The sequence below is a fragment of the Hypanus sabinus genome, chromosome 30 (assembly GCF_030144855.1).
Source record: "Hypanus sabinus isolate sHypSab1 chromosome 30, sHypSab1.hap1, whole genome shotgun sequence".
Lineage (NCBI taxonomy): Eukaryota > Metazoa > Chordata > Chondrichthyes > Myliobatiformes > Dasyatidae > Hypanus > Hypanus sabinus.
In genome coordinates this window covers 8,844,297-8,864,529 of record NC_082735.1, presented here as the reverse complement: position 1 = coordinate 8,864,529, position 20,233 = coordinate 8,844,297, and the positions used below count along the sequence as shown (strand labels likewise).

The window sequence follows — 20,233 nt, the reverse complement described above, 5'->3', positions numbered from 1 at the left end:
GACAGTGTAGTTGCAGTTACCGGAGTCAGAAAGACAGCCAGTACACTGATGATGGTGTGTTAGGCTGAGTCGTCACAGGTTGGGGAGCTCGGCAATTTTTTCCAATAAATTGCAGTTTCATCACATTAAACGCTTGCTGTTATGTATCAAGCTCACTATCTCCAAATACCGTAGATTTCGGACTACAGAGCGCACCTGATTAAAAGCCGCACTCTCTAATTTTAGAAAGAAAATCAATTTTGTACTTGTACAAGCCGCACCGGATTTTAAGCCGCAGGTGTCCCACGTTGTGAGATATTTACACAGAAAGATATTACACATGAGGATTTTTTAACTTTTAATTAAATCCGTATGGTAACATAAACAAATATATATTGCAAATGCTTTTTTTCGAACAGTGCCTGTAACACAGCTACTTTTAAATATACATACGTATCGCTAACACACAAATTACGTTGCGTATACTTTTTTACTGAACAGTGCACGAACAACATTCCAATATCTCCTAACGACTGGTAAAAAAAATATATATACTGCAGCCTACCAGGAAAAGTTATTGATCGCCTTCTTCATCTTCCTCCTGCGCACTAAAACCATCAAAGTCCTTCAGTGTCCGAATTGAATAAAACCTAAGGATCTCGTCACTCACTTCAGTCTCTTCGTTGTCGCTCTCACTTGAGCGCACGCGGTCCTCTTCATCACGCAGCAGTTCAGCCTTTCGAAACCCGCTGGTGATGGTGGAAGTTGTGACACCGCTCCACGCATTTAGGATCCACTGGCAGACTTCAAGTTAAAGATGCTCTTCGCATGCGTCCTGTTTTGGTAAAGGATTTCTCGCCGCTCGTCATCCAAGCCTCCCACTCAACGCCCGGTTCACGCTGATGTCTAGTGGCTGCAAATACTTCGTGGTGCCCCCAGGAATCACAGCTGGAATTGAGTTGGTACTCTTGATGGCAGCTTTCACTGAACTTTCATTGTCAGCCGCTTAAAAAATCACCATCAGTGGAAGCTTTAGTCAGAACACAAGTAAAATGTGTTCTCTCATGGCCACTTGTTTTCAGTGTGATGGACGAGTCACCTTTTTTATTAACAGTCCGAGTGAGAGGCAGGTCAAACGTCAAAGGTATTTCATCCATATTTATGATATCATCTGGCCCGATGGAATTCTCCGCTATCTTTGTTTGAGTGAATGTGCGGAAGTTAGCAAGTTGTTCCTCGTGGTCGGGAGGGAGCTGCTGACACAGAGTCGTACGTACCCTGACGGACAGGCCTTTTCGTCTCATAAATCCACGATGGCCCACCTCTAAAATCTTTGATTTTCATTTTGGTGGCGATTGCTTTAGCCTTCAGTCTGATCTGCACGGTGGAAACACCGCGGCCGCCTGCTCTCTGTGTGTTAACCCAGTCTTCAAGAAAGTTTTCAAGTTCGGGCCATCTGCTATGATTACCTCTGAAAGCTTTAGTTGTCTTTTTGCATTGACTCAGTTCTTCACGCTGGCGTCTCCACCATCTCAACATCGATTTATTTATGCCAAGATTATGTGCAGCAGCTCGATTTCCTTCTTCAACCACCAGATTGATCGCCTTTAACTTAAAAGCTGCATCATATGCTTTTCTTCGAGTGTTTTCCATGTTGATGAGGGTGAGTACAAATAACTGATTTACAATAATTTAATTGTGAAAGTGCGCTTGATTTATCGTACAATTTCATTGGACCTCTGTGAACTACTCATCAATTTTATTGGTCTACTGTTACGAGGCAAAATGTTTTTGGTGGCATGAAAAAAAAAACATGCATTAGCCGCACCGTAGTATAGGCTGCAGTGTTCAACGCGTGGGAAAAAAGTAGTGGCTTATAGTCCGGAATTTACAGTAGTTGTAACCTCAAATTATTTTGGTACAGTTTACAAATGTGTGCTGGGTCCATCAATACATACTTTCCCCGTGAACAATAATCTGGATAATTTCTAGCAGCTTCCCTCCCACAAGATTAGAACTAGCTTGATGTGATTGTTTTTGTACTTGTACCTAATTAAACGATGCCATAATATAATGAATTCTCTGTCACCATCCCATGCCTGATGATTAATTACAAAGCTATGTCCAACGCAAATACTTCCTCCACCCTTCCCTTAGAAGGTCAGTGTAAATTCTATTTTGACTTTGTTATCTACTGGTTCAAAAAAGAACCACCAGCCATTTTAAAAGTCCCTATCAGTATAACCTTAACAACATCAACCTTTCTTTTCCATCTTTTTAATAAAGGATATGCTGATAAAAGTTAATTATTACCCTTGCCTTGTGTTTTGAAAAAAGATCGACGTGGAATAGAATCTATATTCTGCCTGGTATCTGGCATCTTCCAGATACTAGTCCCACTTAGATCTAACCAATGCCAGTTGGTATGAAAACAACTTTCAAACAGTTGTGTCCCAAATGTCCCTGCTGTTGCGAACATGCCATATGAGAATAAGCACAGCAGTCAATCAATACGTTGTCTTTGGCCCATCATCCAAGCTCCACTGGTACAATCCAAAACTTGATCCTTTCAGATTTCTCAAAGGCAAATATTGCCAGAATCCAGTAAACCAGCCTGTATTTACTCTTCAAAATTATAGGACTTGGAGCACATTATGTAGGTAGTAATTATAATGCCTAATATATACAAGATTGGTTGCAGACAAATCCTGTATTCTGTTCCAACACTACATGTTGTGATTGTTCTCATGGCTGCTCATTAGAATTAGCCATTATGATCACTATTCTGCCTTTCCAATCTGTGCTAATCTTTAAGACATTGTTCCCTCTCCCTGACTGTTATAAGCCTAATAAATTAATTAATTTGGATAAACATGTCATTGTTTTTTTTATTTAATTCAGTTGTTATGCATGGAAATTGACTCTGACTTCCTGATAAAGCAGATTAAAGTATATCAGTCGACCTGTAGATAGAGCATTTAATTCTAATGTGTTAACCCATTTTCCTTTTTAAAAATTGCAATTAACAAACCCTTGTAGAAATTCATCTTCCATCTTACTGATTTTTCATGATATTGATTTCCATCTCTGCATTCTGCTCAAAATATCACAATTAAAGCAACCTTTACTGTCCTCTGAATTTTCAATGCTTCTGAATCTAGAATCACTATCTAATTTGAAAGTCTCACTTGCCACATGATCCTTGGAGTATCATCATCTTTGGAAGGAATTCTAGATGTCATGACAGAACTCTTACTCTGACTTCTCAATTCTTTTTCCCAGTCCTGATGAAGGGTCTCAGTCTGAAACATCAATCTACAGATGCTGGAAATCTATGCAACTGTTAATTCATCCAGAAATTCGATCTAAAGCCTCAATAATGAATGTCCTGCAATTAACAAATGATTTGGCCATTTGTTAATTTAGGTCAATTATCTTTAGGTCAATTATCCTTTGAAAGACAAATCTTTTGAACTAAATCTTTTGCAGAATGGTCAGAGAACTCTGATTATTAAGTAAGCCATTCAATAACAGGTCTTCTTTTGAGGAAAATAAAAACAAAGATGCAATGCTGATGCTTTGTAAGGCACTGGCAAGGCTCAGTTGGAGTTATGTGAGCAAATTTAGGCCCCCTATCTAAGAAAGGATGTGCTGACATTGGGGAGGGTTCTGAGGAGGTTCACAAGAATGATTCTGGGATTGGAAAGCTTATCATATGAGGACCGATTAATGGATCTCCGCCTGTACTTGCTGGAATTTTGAGGAGGGAATCTCACTGAAATCTATTGAAGACTTAGATAGCATAGATGTGGAAAGGGTATTTCCTATAGTGGCAGATTATAGGACCAGAGGACACAGCCTCAGAATAACAGAATGTCCATTTAGAAGGGAGCTGAGGACCAAAGGGTAGTGAATCTGTGGAATTTGTTACCACTGACTGTTATTAGACAAAAGGTTACAAGGTTTATTTAAGGTGGAGGTTGATAGGGTCTTGATTAGTCAGGTGTGAGAGGTTATGAGAAAGCAGGAGAATGGGGTTGAGGGAAATGGACTAACCACGATGAAATGGCAGAACACATTCGTCAGGCTGAAGGACAACAATTCTGCTATGACTCAGGTCTTAGGATAATGCCCTGATGGTGGCATCAAGTCCCAAGACCAAGGGGAGACTTGTTTATCAGACAAGATGTTTCTGAATCAAGGAACACTTGATGGAAACAAATTGAAATAGGAAATTTAAGATGACAGAATTGGGAACAGATTAATTTCAGGGGGAATATAAAAGAACTGCAAAGTTGATTTCATAAAAGTTTAGATATCTTGTAGGAAAGGGCATAAGAAATATTATTTTTAAATAGTAAACTGGATACTGATGGGGATTAGATAACTCAACTAAATGGTTGCATGCCAGGGGAGTTCATGCAAAAAATGCAGATTATAAATGCTGTAGTTCAAAGTGCATGTGGTATCAAAGTATTCATACAGTACGCAACCTTGAGATTCATCTTCTTGCAAACAGTAACAAAACAAAGAAAGGTCGCAGAATCCGTTAAAAGAAAAACCCCACACAACAAAGCCATCAGATACGAAAAAAGAGCAAATCACGGCAACAGCAAACAATCACACACAAAACACTCAACATCAAACCCCAAAAGTGAGTCCAAAGCCACAAGCCACTAAGGTGAGTAAAGCCAGTCCAGAAGCCAACGGCTGTGGCCACAGCCACTGAGTCGAGTCAATTCACTGCTGTGTTGATGACTGCAGATCTCGATCAAATAGCAAAAAATAATAAAGTACATTCAGCGCTGAGGACATTAAGCATCAAATTGCAGCTGAGAGTGAGTCCACAGCCACAAGGCTCCAAAGTGATCAAACCCTGCAGAGGGATGCAAAGCTCCAGCACCTTCTACCAGCTGCAGCAAGAGGGAAATCGGTCAAACATAGGCAGACAGCACTGAAAACCTGTTTATTTTCCACTCTTGACCTCATCGATTTAGCTTTACTTTAATCAGCACGGAATAATGGGAGCCAACCACAGGTTTGTATTCTTTTCCACAGTAGTTGCTCATTTGTCCCGTTGGGTGCAGTCTTTCATTGATTCTGTTGTTTACTGGATTACTGAATATGTCTGCAAGAAAGTGAATGCAATCATATCATGCAAATAATAAGACATTCAGCAACATTAAACATCAAACCACAGCCAAAAATGAGCTGCTGATTTCTGTTGAGATGATACCCTTTGACTTGCATGTTCAACTGCTGTCTCATTACCAGATGAGTGAATGGCTGATATGTATAACAGTGACCATACCAAGCATTCCTTTTGAGGCGTTGATGCAGTGAAGAAGCTTTCCCATTGACCTGTGGAGGTGAGAGACACCCTGATGGTAGGTTGCCTCCCAGGCGCCAGGGTCAGGAATGCTTCAAATTGTGTCCAAAGCATTCTAAAGGGGGAGGGTAAACAACCAGAAATCATGGCACATATTGGTACCAAAGACATAGTTAGGAAAAGGGAGGTGGCCTTGAAGAGAGAACATAGGGAGTTTGGCAGAAAGATGCAAAGCAGGACCTCCTGGTTACTAATCTCTGGATTGTTGCCTGTGCCACATGTCATTGAGAGAAGAATAGGATGACTTGGCAAGTGCAGAGGCAGGGATTCAGATTTGTTGGAGAGGGTGACGCGCATCTGTAACTATGTGTCGTGGCAACCCTCTGTTGGAGAGGTTTAACTAATTTGGCAGGCGAATGGGAACTGGAGTGATAAGGCTGAGCATGGGGCAGTTGGTAATTACGGTGGCTGGAGCTTAGGATGATGGTGACTCTTTGCTTGCATCTTTGGAAACAACTCTATTTCTACCTTTAATATCTTTTTTCTTCCTTTTCAGGGTTCTTTTGAAGACCCCAACCTAGAGTTACATACTGACTTCAGTTATCTGCAAGAATGGGACCCACTCGCAGGGCCTCACAACCAGCCATTTTTCGATATGCCAAGGATGCAGCCTAGAAGTCTAACACACCTTCAAGGTGCTAGATTTTTGTGGCTCTAGAGGCAGGCGGATTTGAGGTCAGTGCCACTGCACAAAACTGGTGTGTCATGGAAGATCAAAAGCAGCGAGCTGGCTGCGGGCCCAGAGACACAAGATCTTTGGGCACCGAGCTCGGAAAAAGCGACACGAGACTTTTAACACCATGGATCGGCGAGTTGTTTTATGTCATGTCTCCCCACTTGCTGTGAAACAGGGACACATCCTTTTTTCTTATTAGGAGAAGACAGAGGACCTCTGATATGTCGAATCACCAGGTAAATGAGTAGCCTTTGGGATTCTGTAAGCCTGTCATCATTGATGCTTTGCTGCACGCTTGAGTGCTTGGTGGAGGGTGCAAATGCATTTTTGCTGGTGGTGGAGGGGGTCGTCATGGGGAGGGTGTAGCTTCAGGGTTCTAACAAGTAACTGTCATTCATTCTTTGGGGCACTCCTCTGTTCTCATCGATGTTTGCGAAAAAGAATTTCAGGATGCATATTGTATACATTTCTCGGACTTTAAATTGAAACTACTGAACTAGTGTATACTCAGGCTGTAAGGACTGATGATGGGGCAAAATTGCAGTCAGTGTGATAAAGTATAACAGGCCAGATCAAAAATGGGGATGGATACAGGACTGAAGGTGTTATACTTGAAGGTATGCTGAATATAGAAAAGGTAGATTAACTTGTCGTGCTGTCAAGGCCGATTTATACTTCTGCGTAGCAGCCTTTGCCATCGCAAGTGGCCTACGCTGATGTGAGCATTTATACTTGTGCGTTGATGTGTCTGCGTCACTCTGCAATTCACCGCCAAAACAGTTGGCAGTGGTGTTTCTATGCCACTGTGTTGAGTTTCTTCATGTTAAAACTCAACACGAAGAAACTCAAACTTCAAACAATGGCGACCGAAAAGGATGGTGGATTTTCTGTGCTTGTCCGGCCACTGAGGGACATGGACGAGGAAATGCATTTCAAATATTTTCGGATGTCGGCAGGTAGATTTGACGATTTGGTTCATCGTCTCCAACCATTTATTTTGCATCAGTGTATGCACAATATACTCAAAGAGTGGCAATCACCATGCGAGTTTTAGCTTCAGGTGGAAGTCAACAGGCTAGCTACAAACTGGTGTCAAGTACAGTGTCCTGCATAATTTCGGAGGTCTGTAAAGCTTTATGGAAAGCATTACAGCCAGAGTTCCTTCCCTGCCCTTCAGTCGCCCAATGGGAAGCTATTGCAACGTAGGAGGAAATGCAATGCTATCAAGCGGACCAATCAGTTGTTGCAAATTGCATTCCTGCGACGCAGTTACAGATGCGCGTCAGGCTACGGCGTGGGGTACACAGCTACGCCATACCTACGGTGTAGGTTTGACGCATAAGTATAAATATCCAATGATACACTATGTATCAATAGCGCAGGCAGGCAGAAGGGGTGGAATGGTTCTGCTGGCTAAAAAAACGAGAAACCAAATTCTTAGAAAGTGTTGACAGGGGATCAGAAGATGTAGAATCCTTGTGGGCAGAGTTAAGAAACTACAAGGGTAAAAAGACCCAGGTCTCTGAACAGTAGCTAAGATGTGGGGTACAAATGACAATGCAAGATGGAAAAGGTTTACAAAAAGATGCAACAATCATGGGGGATTTCAATGTCCAGGTAGAATGGGAAAATCGGGTTGGTGTTGGATGTCGAGAGAGAATTTCGAGAATGCCAATGAGATGGCTTTTTGGAACAGTACTAGAGAAATGGCAGTTTTGCATTGGTGTTATGTAATGTCCCATATTTTGTATGGAGCTTGAAGTAACCCTTTGGAGACAATGATCATAAATGATTCCGTGTTATTTGCTCATATTTTGCTCTTTGCACAATTTGTCCTTCTTTTAACGCATTGTGTGTTTGATGTTTTCTTTCAACGGGTTCCATGGTGTTGCTTTGTTTTGTGGCTTTCTGTGTGAAGTCAAATCTCAGGGTTGTATACTGCATATTTTTTTAACTTTGAACTTGATAGAATACTCCTTGCAGTTTGAGAAGCTAAAATCTGATTTCAGTATTGCAGTGGAGTAGAAGTGGTAGAGGCAGGTTCGGTATTGTAAAATTGGATAGGTATATTGACAGGAAAGGAATGGAGGATTATGGGGTGAGTGCAGGTTGGTGGGACTAGGTGAGTGTAAGCGTTCAGCACGGACTAGAAGGGCTGAGATAGCCTGTTTCCATGCTATAATTGTTATATGGTTATATATAGTGTGGACGGGGTAACAAAGATTTCTAGGAATGCTGTCATGACGTGCTGGAACAGGTGGCGGCATTTCATTGTTTTCCTGAACGCAACCCCCCCACACAACCTAACAATTTCAGAACAGACGGCGAGACTAAAGCCAGAGGAGTTAGAAATGTACTCACCAAATACTTTGACCCATAACTTACTGAATAAATAAGTATACTCACTTTGCCGTTTCTGTACTTGCTTGTGTGAATGTGGTTTACATATTTATGCAAGTTCTTTTCTGACAATAGATGTGTAACAGCCTAATGTAACATTACATGTAAATACAGGATAACAGTGATGCAGACATGTTTTATACATTTAACAAGGTGCTTTATTAATGCAAAAGAGTTGGTCAGTTTTGCAACGTTCATCAGCCGGGTCATACTGTCATGAACTCCCTGTCCATTACCTCCATACGCTCCAGTACCTGTTTTTTTTGTTTTAAGTCCTCCCGCGTGACAGCCAACAGCTGTCCGTCATTTGTCAACTTCATTTTAAGTTTCTCTAGTTTATAACTGCACAAACGCACACTTTCACTGCGAGATTTGAAACCAAACATGTTGCTTGTTTTCTGTAGATGTGTCCTGCACATGCCCAGTAGGAGATTTGCCCAAATACCCATTTTAATGTGGACGTAGGTATTTTCAAAAACACTTAGTGTGGATGCCTATCGTTTTTACTTGAAACAGGCGTTTTCAAAATTATCCGGTCTAGTGTGCACATAGCCTCAGCGTCTGAGGCTTCTCGCTTAAGTGTCCAACAATAATTTGCCAGCATTGATGGATTCCAGTTGACCGCAATGTCCTGTTGAAACCTTTCACCATGCTCGTCACTAACAGCACCAAGATTTGCAGGGAAGAAGTCTAAATGGGAATGCAGAAAATGAATCTTTAGTGATACGTTGTATTTCATGCTTTTATATGCTTGAAGCACGCTTTCAACCAGCTGCATGTAGTTTGGTGATCTGTAGATGGAGAGAAAATTTTCAACAACTTCCTTGAATGCCTTCCATGTGATTTCTACAATCTCACTTCAAATTGCCTGTCATTGATGACCTGTTTGATTTGTGGACCAACAAAAACACTTTCCTTAATCTTGGCATCAGTTATTCTGGGAAGCATCTGACTCAAATATCAAAATCCTTCACAGAAGTTTTTGTGTCTGGTGATAGCAAATTCTATCCTTACAGCCCTGAACCCAATAATTACTGAAACCTGTCCTGCCATGCAGTAGCCGTGCTGCCTAAGAAGATAGGAAACTTCCCAGCTTACATTGTAGGCAATATTTTAATTGACTTGAATTACGAATTGAAATAATAAACATAAGTGATTTCAAAAAATGGTGCGTAATAGGGAAATTTCATGGTGATTTTCATGATCAGTAGCTCAAAATTTGTAAGATACACCTAAAGGTATTCAGAAAGCAAAATCTTTGTTGTCCAGTGTTATGGGTTTTGAGCACAATGCGCTAAATGTGCATTCTTTAAACCAAGCATCAACATATCAATGTAGTTATACAGAAGGCTAGAAGGTGGCTATACTTTATTAGGAGTTAAATATACTCAAAAACTTCCATAGCTGTACTGTGGAGAGCATTCTGACAGGCGACATCACTGTCTGGTATAAAGGGCTACAGCACAGGACCAAAAAGAAGCTGCAGAAGGTTGTAAATCTAGTCAACTCCATCTTGGGTACTAGCCTACAAAGTACCCAGGATATCTTCAGGGAGCGGTGTCTCAGAAAGGCAGCGTCCATTATTAAGGACCTCCAGCACCCAGGGCATGCCCTTTTCTCACTGTTACCATCAGGCAGAAGTTACGGAAGCCTGAAACCACACACTCAGCAATAGAGGTACAGCTTCTTCCCCCTGCCATCCAATTCCTAAATGGACGTTTAAGCTTTGTACACTATCTCACTTTTTTAAAAATATGCAGTATTTGTTTTTGCACATTTAAAAAAAATCTTTTCGATATCTGTAATTGATTTGTTTGTTTTTATTATTTCCCTGCTAGATTATGTATTGCATTGAACTGCTGCTGCTAAGTTAACAAGCTTCACGTCACATGCTGATAATAAACCTGATTCTGACTTACTGTGGTAACATAATTAATGCACAAGGACTATACAAATGTGCTAAGAAAATATAAACAGTGGTTGATACCCCAAGGCTACAAGGCATGACATAGTTGTGGTCCTTTTTAGGATTTGTCAACTATTTTAACAGGTTCCTGCCAAACCTGGCTACTGTTCTTGAACTCATTACTACACATTGTGAAGAACTGGCCACGCACAAAGCAGCATGAGATGGCTTTCAAAAATGTAAAGGAAATGGTGACATCAGACACTGTACTGACACATCATGATCCACATCGCCCAGTGAAACTTGCCTGTGCCACCTCACCTTATGGTTTAGGTGCAGTCATACCACGTAAGTGATGGAAATGAACACCCCATAGAATTTGCATCATGTTCCCTTATTGCTGCAGAGAAAAAATTATGCAGATTGACAAGAGGCCTTGAGTCTGGTTTGGGGCAAACATGTTTCAAGCAAAATTCCCTCTAATTTGTAATGACCAGTGTGCACAAAAATCTTGTACTGAGTAGTCCGTTGCTTAGTGACAACCTGTGCACACTGAATTTTATAGGTAACTTGCCCTGGACGGTGGTTGCCTTAAGTGGGGATTGAGAGTTGTTATACTACCCATGCTGAGAAGAGCTACATACTAGTTAGTTAAACGTGGCCAAAATGCAAGTGTTGGCTTGAAGATATCATGGAATTTTCCAGACCCTTCCTTTCTGGTCACTAATTACTTGGTAGCAGTGGCTGCGACATGACACGATAAGCAAAGGCTTTGGGCCTACTCCCGGGTATCTGAGGGCTCAATCTCGGTTTAGAATGTTGTTGTTCGCTTCAGTTGTTTGCATGATTTGTTTTATTTTCCCTCATGCATCAGGTGCCGATATCATCTGGAGAGGACACGTCAATCAGTTGAAGAGAGCAGAGTCCGTTGTTAAGAGAAGAAAAGCGGCCATAGCTGTCATAGTTCATGAGCCAGGACCCCAAATTTGGGCCACCGGTACCATGTGGGGGGAATAATTCTTATTGTGATTTTTGGCAAGGTATACACCCCTAGTGCTAGAAAATATGTGATAGCATTGCAGCTGTGGTAGCTTTCTGTGTGTTATCACTTGATTTCTAACTCAATGCTTTTCGAAACTATACATAGCACAGAATAAAGCTTTCTACTTCAAACTGATGGTTCTCTATATCGACGCTTTGTCTTTGAAAATTGGTGGGAATGTATGTTTTTCAGGAAAATTGTTAATATTAGCATCTCTACAAATGTCATCTATTACTGGCAGTGACAACACAGTGACTATATATTACATAAGATGTACTTCTGATTTCATGTTCTGTATCAGTTATTTCTTGTATATCACCATTTGCATATTCTCATACCTCCATACAGGATCAACTAGAGCAGCTTCTTGTTGGACTGCTCACTGAATCCAAAACTCAAACAGAGGGTCACCACTCTGGTTCAGTCAGTTAGTCAGGACATAATATATGCTGTGACATGTGGTCAACATAAACCACCAAACACTGACGGGTAACACTGAGCTCATCCAAACACTGAACAGGCTTGGGCATGGGGTATCTTACTCCCAACCAGAGAGTTGTACTTCCAGCCTCCATTTAGCCTCATGTCTTCACCAATCTTGCATGGGACAATATCAACAGAGATGAGGAAGCTCTCACTGGAAAGGGTATATCACATAGAGTCATGGCATAGTGGTACAGGGCAATGAACTGAAGCAGAGATCAGTCACCACTGAGGATAAAGAACTGGAAGTATATGTAGCAGGTGCACGTGTGGGCCCACAGACTCACCCAACCAGGGAACACTGAGTTCAGGAAACCAAGAAAGCTGCTCGTCTTGCCTGCGAGAATCTGGTGAGGACAATTGCAAGGCAAACAGATCCAGAGAATCAGACAATCCCAAGATGGACTGGTTTTAATATCAGCACCAGGGGAAGAGACGTTGGCTGTCCACTCTATCTATTCCTCTTAATATCTTGTATACTTCTATCATGTTTCCTCTCACCCTCCTCCTCTCCAAAGAGTAAAGCCCTGGCTCTCTTAATCTCTGATTATGTATTCCAATGCTTCCACATCCTTCCAATAGTGAGGTGACCACAACTGGACACAATACTCCAAGTGTGGCCTAACCAGAGTTTTATAGAGACTGCATCATTACCTCACGACTCTTAAACTCTACCCCTCAACTTATGAAAGCTTCAGAAGTTCTTATGTCCAACAGTAGTTGAACAATCTGCTGCAAAGTCCACTCTTAGCTGAACTGATAACCCTGTGGACAGACTTTCTGGATCACCTCCATCACAATAATGCAGAGCTAGATATCATACATTGACACAGTAGAGAACATAGTACTTGGGCTTCTGCGCGTCTCTCATGAGGGAGACTAGAGGTTGCACCTCCATTTTATAAGAACCATGATCCCATGGTGTTTTGCCTATGATAAGATGAATTATGCCAGGTATCTGTCCCCTTACTTTGCTCTGATGATGAACCTCCCAGAGAAGAGTCCTTCTGTGTATGAGGCCTTCAAGTCAAGCCAAATCTCACTGCAGCTGTCAAGTAAAAATCCCTTTGGGCAGATCCCTGTGGACCAGGCTATTGAAGCTACAGTGAACAAACCACAGACTCCAGGAGGCACATCACGGTTCAGCCTGAACGCTGGAGTTATCAAGCGTTACTACGTAACAACTGAGCACTGCAGTACTTTCCTGGGACAGTTAAGAGAGATGGTGCAAGGCAACAAATCAGAGCTTTGTCACGCAGAGCTACAGCGGCCAAGAATCCAGAAAGATGAGGAAGCAGTTTCAGCAGTGGTTAGCCTCATACGCGAATGGGTCAGCCCATCTGCAGAGAAGCCGGAACTCACTAGCATCTCTATGGCAAATGCAGCCTCCAAGGACATTGCCTCTGACCTAATGAAGGCACATGAGATTGGTGAGCAATGCCATGTAACCTTCAAGGATGAGAGACTAGAGCAGGGGTCAGCAACCTTTACCACTGAAAGAGCCATTTGGACCCGTTTCCCACAGAAAAAAAAACACTGGGAGCCACAAAACCCGTTTGACATTTAAAATGAAATAACACTGCATACGTTTTTTTTTGCCTTTCTGCTATGTATAAACAAACTATAATGTGTTGCATTTATGAAATCGATGAACTCCTGCAGAGAAAACGAAATTACATTTCTGCATGCAACAAAAACATTTTGAACTCCGAAAAAAAAGACATTGGGTTGAAGGTTACTTTTAAGTAAAATACTCAATGTCTATTGGAGTCCTTCTTGTATTTATGAAAAACGCCGAACTTAAATTTTCCGCCAGCAGCAAACCAAAAATAACGTCAGCCAGCTGTTAACCTGAAAAATAAAAGGACTATTTCACTGAACAATGAAAAAATACGAATATACATAAAATAATAGGCAATTAAAATATCTATCATACTTGGTTAATGGGATTTCTGCTCCTGGATCTCAGCGCACAGCGTGCGTCTGCACATCAGGGCTGTATGATGTCACCTTCATCTTTATTCAGGATCGCAAGCCGTCATCTGTGAGGCATGCGCGATGTTTGTTTTTAATAAAGTTCATGTTGGAGAACACCTGCTCACATACATATGTGGATCCAAAGATCGACAGGACTCCAAGCGCATACTTTTCAATGTTTACATAAATGTCGGGGATAGCATTCCATGTTTCGAACACAAGTTTGTCCGGTTTTGGGAGGTTTTCAATATCACTCCATTTGTGATTCTGAGCAAGAACGGCCTTCTGACGAGCAACATCTTCAAAGTCTGCTGTCAAGCGTCTCAACTTGGACACCCATATGTCTTTGTCGGCTATGTCGGCCAGTTCCATCTCAAGATCAGGTTGACTCACACCTGCCAATGCAGTCGTATTCAGTAGGGATGGATCGATGCTTAGGGGAGAGACCGGGAAGGATAATGTGTGTTTTTCCTCTCTGAACTCACAGAAGCGTTTCCCAAACGATGTTTGCATTGTGATGATTGCAGAATGTAAATACTCCGAATTTATCATGTCGTGACCTTGTTTGAACTCTCTCAAATTGGGGCAAGTGAGACAATGTGCCTTTCTGTAAATCTCTGGCAAGCACTGTCAACTTGCGCTCGAATGCCAAAACATCCTCCAACATGTGTAGGGCTGTACGTCCTTTCCCCTGAAGAGCTGTGTTCAGCATGTTCAGGTGCGCTGTCATGTCTACCATGAAGTGTAGCTTTTCTAGCCACTCTGGCTGTTCCAGCTCAGGAAAGGTGAGCCCTTTGCTGCCCAGGAAAGTTTTCACTTCTTCCAGACACGCGACAAAGTGTTTCAGTACCTCCCCTCTGGACAGCCACCGGACTTTGTTGTGCAGCAGAAGATCAGAATGTGCGCTTTCCAGCTCGTCCAGTAACAAATGGAATTGACGGTGATTTAAACTTTTTGCCATTATTTTATTGACAATCTGAATGACAACATCCATTACTTCTGTGCATTCCGGAGGAAATGTTTGAGCGCACAGTGCCTCTTGGTGCAAGATGCAGGGAAAAGTCAGCAGCTTTCTGCAGTAAAGCCACAAATTTTCCAAAGCCACAGGGAGCCGCAGCACAGAGATGAAAGAGCCGCGGGTTGCTGACCCCCTGACTAGAGGAAGACCCATCAGCAAAGAAATTCCATGACCCAATGAAAGCCAACAAGCTGAAAACATTGTGATATGTGTAAGAAGAGAGAAGTGAAATCAAATGGGAAGGCAATCATCTTGAAAGCAGACAGGTCTTTGTTTGGACGCAACATAGTGATGGCACAAGGGTGCAGTCTACGTATGGAGGATATCCTTTCTCATCCCCCTGGACCATTGCCCTGAGCCCTGTCCACACCAGAAGGGTTGTTGTGAAAGACAAATAAAGCTACTTTAGCCACTACCTTGCAGAAAAATGTAGCAGTAGAAAAGCAACGCCCAGGAAACTCTGCTACAGTGGTTGATGGAATGAACTTGGTCCAAAGAGTGAAAGGTGATCAAGTTACTTTCAGAGATGTTGCCACAATTCTGTGTAAGGCTCTGAGGGAAGGCAGTCAGAGTAGCAGAATAGATGTTGTGTTCGACACGTACAAGGAGAAGTCTTATCAAGAATAGTGAAAGATCTCTACGGGGTGAAGAGACTGGTCATGAGTTGCAAGATATCACACGCACACAGACGAGGAGGCAGTGGAGGAGCTTCCTGACCAAAGTCAGTAACAAAAATAGTCTCATTAGCCACAGTCCATGAATGCAGGAAGGCAGAGTACAGAGCAAAGTTACAGAAGATTCTGTATACAACTGTGAATGACAGATGTTACAGAATCACATCTCAAGACAGTGAGGTGTCAGCTCTTCAGTGTCAACAAGAAGGTGGCCACCTACCTCTCCATGCTGCCTATGCCACAAGAGAGATACCAATCTGTAGTGATCTGCTCAGAAGACATAGATGTCTTTAGCAGTTTGTGTCAAGATTGAGGCCCCATTGTTCCAAAAGTGTGGCACTAGAACCCATACAAGGCTCACAGACATCAGGAAGGTTGCTGTCACTGTTGGCACAGAGGTTTGTAAGTCTCTCATCGGGTTGCACACATACAGGATGTGACACTGTAAGCGCTTCTGCAGGCAAAGACTAGTGCCCTAAAACTTCTGACCAGCAACAGGGAAACTCAGGACATATTCTTAAGAGTTGGGTCAGGAATGGGACCTCCCCAGAACTGATGGACAAACTGGAGGCATTTACATGTCTCCTGTATGCCCCAAGAGCATTGGCCACGAAGGTCAATGAGCTCAGGTATCAACTTTTCTGTGCCCAAAAAAAAAGTGAAATCTAAAGTCATCAACTCCCACCATGCAGAGACTGCGTAACAAAACACGCACAGCGAGCCAACTACTAGGCTGGTATATGGAGATGTTTGGAGAAGGACCCAAACCCAAGCCCTGTTGGCAGAGGATGGAAGATGGAGAGAAAAGAGGAATCTGAACAGTTGGAGGTGCACTGGATGGAAGGCCAGCCAACACCTGATGCCGTCCTGGATCTACTGGCCTGTAACTGTCCAAAAAAATGTTCACTCCCAGGATGTATGTATGTTGCAAATGGCCTCAGGTGTACTGACATGTGTAGAGTGGCAGACTGAGAGAACCAGGAATCCACCTCAGAGGTGTGGAAAGTTCCGATGAAGACGTGGAAGACTTGGAAAATTATTATTATTAATAGGTTATGAAAGCACGGAAAGCAGTCTTTGATTAAATATGTTCATTTTACAACCAAATGGGGCCTAGGTTATGGTCGTGTGGAACCCCGCATTTGAATTATTGTACTGTAATTCTTTACTCTATGACAAAAGCTTAAGATTGGTTTGATTTGATACATATGGAAAATATCATGACATTGATAAAACTCCATAAATCTCTCCAAATGAGATCTTTTAACCTTTTGGGGGGGGGGGGGGGGGGGAGGGTAACATTTTCTGCTGTCCTGTAATTAATACAGAATATATACAAAAAGTGATTACTTATTTGAATTCCTGAATAGATTCTCTACAAATCTAGGTGATTATATGTGTCCTAGGGCTTTTATTTACTTCTCTGTAGCGGTGTGCTATATGAACTCCTCAACCTGGGCTGCTGTTTCCTGGTCGAGGGAGCTCACCACGTAGTAGTAACGTGTGTCCTCTGAGGTTATCTGCCGAACGTGGAATTGGGCTTCTGCTTGCTGGAACCATAGGTGAGGTCGCAGAGTCCAGAAGCTTGGCAGTTTCAACGAAACCGCATGAACAGATGCGGCGTCGTTCATCTCCGGTCCAAATATCGTTTGGGCCGTCGGGGTCACCAATTGTAGCGGTGTGCTACATGCAGCACTGAAATAACGACAGAGTCGGTAAACTGCAGTTAAAAAAAGATTTTATTCAAACTTCGTGGCCTCGCTTTAAAGCCTCCCTGATCCCACCCTCCCCAGACGTGGATGCTGTAGGAGGCACGTATTCACAGTCCTGTCCCACGCGTGGATGCTGTAGGGGGCACGTATTCACAGTCCTGTCCCACGCGTGGATGCTGTAGGGGGCACGTATTCACAGTCCCGCACGGGCTTTTCCCTTTGTTGGTGAAGCAGACCTGGCACCCTTTTGGGACTGGCCTTTATGCCGGTGCACTGGCTATTTGTGAGCCGGTTCAAGTGCGCTAGGAAGTGGGTCACCCCATCTCCAAAATAAAGAACAAATATTTTTATAAAAATGAAATTATTCACTCTACTGAAGTTGGGCACTGTAACTGGGAGTGCCACCAACGAGTTTTCAATGTTGAGGGATCACTGATGACAAAATACCACTAGGTTGAATATATATGTTGTACTTTATATTGGCCACTTTTCAGAAATGCTTATTTTAGGGTAGTGTTATAAAATGCACGATAGCACACAAAACTACCACTGGTGCAATGCTATCACGTATTTTCTAACTCTAGAGATGTATACCTTGCTAAAAATCACTAAGAGCATTATTCCCCTCAGATGGTACTGACCAAACCTACTGGTTCACGGACTATCAGAACCACTTCCAGTAGTCCCAGAGTCAACTCCTACAACCAACGTAAAGACGACCCCTGAACCTGATATTGTTTCATGGCCACAAGTGTCATCTGCCAAGTAGAGAGATCCCACTTGTCAGGAATAGTGTTTATCCTACAAAACCCCCCACAGTGATTAAATCTCTAGGCCTGAATGGGACAACTTAAAATTACTATCATATGGATGTCTGAATATAGTAGAGACGCATTCTGCATTGAGTTTAAAGTATGTTGTGTATTTAATATTTCAGTAAATTTTGAATGATACAATAATTAAGCATTCGTGTTTGCTGAAATAACTCATTGGGGGTTGTTATAACGTGAATTGCATATGTCACACGTTAGCATTTGACACACGGGCATCTGGTTTAAAGTAAGCACAAAATTAGACATGATTTACTGGACTCCTGTGTCTTCCTTTGAATCAGTTTAATGTTTTGAAATTACCAAACATAATGTTGGCAGCGAGGAACTGCACACAGGAGTTTAAAAGAATGAGGGGGAATCTCACTGAAACTTAATGAATATTGAAAGGCCTAGCTAGAATGGATGTGGAGAGGATGTTTCCTATAATGAGGGATTCTAGGACCACAGGGTGCACAGACTCAGAGGGACATCCATTTACAACAGAGATGAAGAAAAACTTCTTCAGCCAGATGATGGTGAATGTGTGGAATTCATCGCCACAGATAGTTATGCAGGTCAAGGCACTGGGTATAAAGTTGGAGGCTGACACCTTCTTGATTAATCAGGACATCAAAGGTTATGGTGAAAAGGCAGGCAAATGGGGTTGAGAGGGGTAATAAATCAGCAGTGATAGAATGGCAGGGCAGAAGCAAATGGCCTAGTTCTGCTCCTATGTCTTATAGTTTAAGAAAGTGATGCAGAAGTAGATGTCAGAATCTGGAGATATAAAATTTACTGGAACACTTTAGCAGTTCAAGCAGCAACTGTGGGAGAGAAGGAATTAATGTTGACAATTAGAACCATAGAACATTACAGCACAGAAACTGGCCTTTTGGCTCTTCTTGGCTGTGCCAAACCATTTTTCTGCCTAGTCCCACTGACCTGCACCTGGACCATATCCCTCCCACTGTTCTGTTCCCTCCCATCAAAGCTGCTTGACCTATTGTTTCTTCAGCAGACTGCTCCTCATTTGAACTGAAATGCTCACACGTGCAACATATGAACATCACTCCACACCCAGCACTAAGTTTAACTTATTTAGATTTCAGTATCTATTCCACTAAATATACTTTTTCACGACTATGATTAGTGCATCTTCAACCTGTAACTTCCCTTTGGGATTTGTGCTTTTGAACCATCTGCAAGACCTAGCGTTTTTGGTGGTATCCTGAAGGATTCAGTGACCTGCACTGTTGAGAAATGCAGGTATGGCCACGAAGGCCTTTGCTGGAGCAGACTCGGGGCTGGGTTGAAGTGGCGGGGCCCGGGCCCAAGAGCTAACAGCAAACTGAATTTTAGCTGAGGCAGGTTAAAAAAAATTAAGGTATTGGGGTCGACGACAAATGATGAACCGTTGTTCAGCTCATTACTCTGTGAGACTTAGCGCTAAATGGACTGCAGCCATCCACAACAGACTCAGTGCTCAACTACCTTCATGGCTATGGACTCATTTTCCATGATTCTGTAGTTCACACTCAGTGTATTATTTGTTTACTTTTTAAAGATTGCATGATTTGTTCTTTTCTTCATACATTGGATGCTTCACTGACTTTGTTGTGTGGATTTTTTTTCACGCATTCTAGTTTCTTTGTCTTGTGGCTGCCTGCAAGAAAATGAATCTCAAGGTCTTATTTGGCATACATACTTCGATAATATATGCCACCTTATACTTTTAACTTATATGCCACCTAAGCCTTGACATAAGCAAAACTTTCCACAGTAACTCTCAGAATGAATTAATTGAATTACAGTGTTCCAACTCAAAAAGCCACATGAATAGGAAATGAACATTGTTGCAAACTCTGTGGCACATCAACGAACAGCATGTGTATCAAACTTTATAAGTTGCTGCTTGTTTGTGCTGACATTCTAGAATGGTAGGGGTGGATCCTGCATCACTGAATGCAAACAGATAACAGCTAGAAATTATCATGTGACATTGCGAGGCTCAACTCAGAAAGGTACAAATCACAACTTTTCCCCAAAGAGCCTTGTTTTGAAAAGGTCAAAATAAGTAACAATTGCAGCTATTGAAATCAATTCAACCTTGAATTATACAAGGGGTGATGGATAAGTTCATGGCCTAAGGTAGGAGTCAATTTTAG

The 20,233-nt window shown here is 42.2% G+C and overlaps 1 protein-coding gene across 2 annotated transcripts in view; it reads right to left on the bottom strand.

Moving 5' to 3' along the window:
• LOC132383391 (KH domain-containing, RNA-binding, signal transduction-associated protein 1-like) overlaps positions 1-20,233 on the bottom strand; it is a 71,844-nt gene that overhangs the window by 20,610 nt on the left and 31,001 nt on the right. The window contains exon 11 of one of the 2 annotated variants that reach the window (XR_009508651.1): positions 8,599-9,134. The exons of the other annotated variant lie outside the window; for it this stretch is intronic. The gene's annotated coding sequence lies outside the window, so the exon portion shown is untranslated. Of the gene's footprint in view, positions 1-8,598; positions 9,135-20,233 lie in introns of those variants that run through there. 2 annotated transcript variants of the gene reach the window in all.